General features: G+C 39.5%; 1 long non-coding RNA gene across 1 annotated transcript; it reads right to left on the bottom strand.

Moving 5' to 3' along the window:
• Window positions 1-714: 714 nt before the first annotated feature.
• Gm31202 lies at window positions 715-4,378 on the bottom strand. Its single transcript, XR_380243.2, has 3 exons — window positions 4,256-4,378; window positions 1,027-1,297; window positions 715-832 (listed from the first exon to the last, which is right to left on the bottom strand). It is a non-coding gene; the product is annotated as a predicted gene, 31202 (long non-coding RNA).
• Between the last annotated feature and the right edge of the window lie 909 nt (window positions 4,379-5,287).

Here is a 5,287-nt window from a genome sequence, read left to right on the forward strand (position 1 = left end):
TTTTCTCAGAGAGTTGGCTTAGGACATGGCAGCTACAACCTCCTGGCATAAACTCTATGGCATTCCTATGAATGATTAAGGTAGATTTGAATCGATCGACTATAGGAGTGATCTGAGGATATCACCACCCAAACTGGGAAGAAGAAAAGGCTCAGATTGCTGTCTTCTTCTCTCCAGAGTAATTTTATGTACTCTGTTCTCCACAGCTCCCGGCTCCCCTCTAGCCTCATCTTCCTCTGTCTCTACAGCAATTGGTTGGTCACGCTATTATTTCCTTTCCCAAGGAAACACAGTCATGCTCTCTAATCCTATATGGGCTCCAACATTTGAATGATTAACACAAGTTCAGGGTTTTTTTTTTTTTTATTATTTTTCTTTCCCTTTTTTAAAATAGTTCTTTGAAAAATTTTAAAAAAATTAAGAGGAATTGCAGAATAAAGATAAGAACTTTTGGTTGTATTTCTGGGACACCCTCCTAAAAATCGCATAAGGTTCCAAACTGTGGTCATACCAATGGCTCTAGTAGTAGGTCAGCAAAAAACCCAAAATATTCTGCCTGTGAGGAAAAGAGGAGATGCAAAGGTGGTAGTGAAAGGAGTCAGAATGCATTGTAGACATGTATGAACTTATCAAAGAACAAATTTACATCAATAAAAAAGGAAGAAAACCCACTTTCTACTTGGAAAACAAGAAATACTCACCATCTTTTCAGAGCTAGGCCATTTGATAGAAAAGGCAACACAGTTAGGCCACTTCTTTAATTAAGTTGTTCAATGGTAATATAGTTGTATGATAATTACTTTTTATTGTGTGACGAATAATAAATGCTCTCCTATAGGAAAAAAAAACCAAAGAATTTATTATACCCTAATACTAAACTCATAAAATAGAAATAATTCTATAAAATAAAACTAAATATCTCTTCATTTCAAAAATAGAGACTATGTTATTTTATCAGATTATCTAAGACCTTTCTCATAAATACGATAGTGTCTCTTTCCCACTTTTAAATCACCATTTACTTACCAACTTTTGTGGTTTGCTTTACAAAGATGATCAGTGACTAGTGTGAACGTAGTCTCTGGGCAGGGCTTCATAGTTCCTGGTCTGAACTTCTGTACAGCTTTAATGGAGTTCATTACATAGGCATGCACTGTCTTGTGGACTGAATCATCGTTGTGATTTGATCATAGTTGTGCCAAGGCTTAGAATTACACAGCAGTTAGTGATGCAAAGGACCAGCCAGTTTCAGAAATACCAACACATCCTCTTTCGGGAAAGAATCACTGGTCTTGACCTGCAAAAGTGTTGAGTTAGCCTGAGAATTTTTACATTTTTCCTGCTGCTAGAGATTTATCCTAAAGCCTTGAGCTCTTTATCACTGAAATATATTCCTAGGTATCTTTTTACTCTTTATTATTTTGAGACAGGGTCTCACTGAGTTGCCCAGGTGGTCTTGAAGTCATTCTGTAGCCTTGAACTTGTGATATTTCTGACTCAGCCTCCAAATAGCTGAGATGACAGACCTGAGTCATCAGGCCCAGGTGAGGATATTTAGTATCCATGCAGACAGGATTCAGTGTTTGAATATTTAGTACCCATGCAGACAGGCTTCATGTGAGTATAGTGTTTGGACCCTCCATCCCCTAAAGTTGTTTTACAGTTTCTATTGCCGTGGTAAAACACCATGACTAACATCAACCTGGGGAGGAAAGAGTTTATTTAGCTTACATGTCCTGATCATCTCCATCAGGAAGGGAAGTCACAGCAGAAACTCAAGGCAGGAACCTGGAGACAGAAACTGAAGCAGAAGCTATGGTGGAATGCTACTTGCTGGCTTGCTCAGAATGCTTTCTGGCATGACACAAAACCACCCTAGTGGTGACACTATCCACAGTGGGCCAGGACCTTGCACATCAACACTCAAGTAAGACAATGATCCCTTAGTCTTATCTATTTGATGGAGGCATTTTCTCAATTGATGCACCCTCTTCCTAGATGACACTGGCTTGTGTAAAGTTTACAAAATCCTATCACAGTTGTCTTTGATGGCTTGTTTTGTGTATTATTCATATGCTTTCTTAGTGATAGTTGTCATGAAGTGAATGAAGATGTCCCCATGGGACTCAATATATTTGAGTGCTTCATTCCCAGTGTGAACTGTTTGGGAAGGATTAGGGGGTGTTAGAAGAGATGTGTCACTAGAGGTATGCTTTGAGGTTTCAAGAGCCCATGCTATTCCCAGGTAGCACACTCTGTCTTTTGCTTGTGGACTAAGATGTGAGTTCCTATCTCCAGTGCCATGCTTGCCTACCTGCCTGCTGTCGTGCTCCATTCAATGATGATCATGGACCTACCCTCTGATACTGTGAGTCCCCAATAAACTTGTTCTTTTATAAGTCACCTTGGTTTTGGAGCTTTGTCATAGAAATTAAAAAAATAACACAACAGATAACATTTAGTTTTCTTTGCTCTTAAAGATAATATTTTTTCCTCAGCTATGTTTTCTTCTTAAAATACATAATATATGTTTTTTAAAAAAACTTTTATTGTTCTTTAGGCAGAGTCTCATGTAGCTGAATCAATACCACTTCCTACCCCTCCCCCTCAAAGCATTGTCTTGGTTTTGTTCTCTAAAGGTGTGACCACTGTCATTGCATTGCATCTCAGTCTAGTGCAGGTAATGATGATATGACATGACTGTGAGACACAACACATGCTTCAGAAATCTGGAAGGTTTCTGACAATAGGATAATTTCTGGAGCTGAAAGATGCACTTCCTTTTGGTCATGAGCAGTGAGGGCAGCACAAGGCTGTGCAGGTACAGTGGAAACCACATGGAGCTCACATGGGTCTGCACTAGAAAGCATTCTACATTTCATTTGCAGTTCAGCTTTGATCTAGGAAGCAGGAAGATTTGAGATGGAGGAGTAGTCAAAAGACAAATTGTGGTTTAGGGGTTTGTTCCCAACTTTATAGGTGAGACACGTCTATCAGGGTTTTTGAGCCATTGACAACCAGCATGGAATCTAAAGAATATGGGGTTGGGGACCATCTACATAAATAACTAGAGAGGGAGGGGCAGCAGAGGGAGCCAAGCCACTTGGGAAGTTATTGTTAGAAGTATGGTGATTTAGTGTGATAACCAATGATGGGGATACTGAAAAACGAACAAACAAACAAAGACATAGAGGAGGGAAGAGCTATGACTTGGGATCATTAGTATTGATTTTCACAGAGAATTAAATTTGTCTTTATTAATGGGACCAATAAAATTAGTCCTGCTTATTTGAAGCCTTCCAAAATGTTTAGCTGGTAATATTACAGCAGTTATTTCATTACCTAGAAACATTATGAAATCGACTCAGTAACTAGAAGGGTTTTTGTCCAACAGCATTGGGTATCACAGTCCTGCATCCCATATGCTTCCAGATTCTCTTTCCAGATTTCCAGGACCTGTATTTCTCAAGAGCTGAGAGCCTATGGTGCTCTTGCTCAACTCTCATCAGGCCTCTGGACCCACGAGGCATCTCTGGTTTGATAATGGGGAAACTATGACACGAAGAATTGAATGAGATGAAGCAGTTACTCAAACCAATTTTCTTTAGAAAGAAGTGGGTTGGTGTAGCTTTCATGGCAGTTATATCACAATCAAGTGGTTTAATCAGTGCAAACATGTGATGAACAGGCTAACTAGAAAAAATTAAGGCTGAGCTATTATCTATGGCCCTTGATTGTCGAAGCTGGTACAGAAAGTATAGGAAGTTTAGGACAGTGACATTGAATTGTTGTCATGTGTTACCTGGGATATTTTTGTCTTTTTGTCCAAGTTAAGAAACAAAAGAATCGTGTTTATTCTTAACTTTTTTTGAGTAAATTCTGACTGGCTACTTGTGAGGGAGTTTTTATTTAATAAGGATAGTCTCTGATTAAATGCTTGGAAAAGAACATGATGCTAGCTAGAACACAAGAGTTTAGGTGACTGTGACTTATGGCAATGCTACAGAACATAGGTCCCAGTGGATGATGTGATAATTGGTGCTTATATTAAAACGATTATCATCAATGCAGAGGCCATGCCTCATATATGTGTGTCGTTCTAGGTAGATAGAACTTCAGAATATTCATGTATGGGTGTGGAATTAGAACAAGGCAAGGGTAAGAAAAATAAGGGATTTTTAACTAAAAGTAGAATGTTTGGAGAATTTCGTTTTAATATGGTTTCCCCTCTGGATCGGGCTCTCTCTTCACGCACCTGAACCAGGAGTCATGCCTTTGAGATCTATGCTAGTATTCATTCTTGTTCGTGTAGAGTTTTCCAGGGATGTTATACAGTAATGCAGTGATCTCTTGCATTGCAAACAATAGGAATTAGTGGCCTTGGAAAGCTCACATGAGGCTGGGGGAGGAAAATGCTCAGACCTCTTCTTTTTTACATGGCTCCTTTAGAAACTTGACACTGAATATCTCCCTGCATCTGGAGGAGAGAAGAAAGAGACCATGCAGGCATTCAGTACACAATGCTGAAATAAAACCTTCCATTGTCCACCAAGACAATAGCACTAGTTTATAATAATGTTCTACAAGTGGAGCACAAATGACATAAGCCTGCAATGCAATCTTTGTTCCAGTGTAATCTTCCGTATCAACTATCGACACTCCCCAGAACCAAGAGAACAGTCTTTCTCCCATTTCCCATAACTGCTTCCCTCTCCTCACTGTATGGAGAGTTGTGTAATTAACTTCCCCTTTGGGATGGTTAATCATGTTTGACAGCATAGGAACTGTCCTACATCTCGGTCAGAGTCTTGGACAAAGCCCAAACTGTTTGTGTTCATATACAAAATTAGTTAGCTTCATGTCCGCTTCCAAGCTTGCTTAGGTTAGATACTTTGTTATGAAGACACATGGGAATAGTGAGAAGCAAGGTGCTCACAGGAAAAATCACTGGTTGGAAATACTTGGAAATACTTCACCGTGTGCCAAGAGAGATACCATTTGTTTTCTGAGCTGGAGTCCCATGTTCTCATGTTGCCTAAGCAAGCTTTAAGGTTGCTAAGTAGCTGAAAGTGACCTGGAACTCTGGATCCTCCTTTTCTACCTTTTAATAACTGTATTGAGGGTGCAGGAATGTGGCAACACACCCAGCGATGAGAAAAGATCTTTTTATGGATATTGTAGTAAGGAAAAAAATCTATTACTATATCAGAGCATTATGACAAAGGCTGCGGTATAGTCAGAAGCTCTGCCTGGGAATGCTGAGGTTAGACAGTGAAGCATCTCCACG

Source organism: Mus musculus, chromosome 10, assembly GCF_000001635.26.
Source record: "Mus musculus strain C57BL/6J chromosome 10, GRCm38.p6 C57BL/6J".
Lineage (NCBI taxonomy): Eukaryota > Metazoa > Chordata > Mammalia > Rodentia > Muridae > Mus > Mus musculus.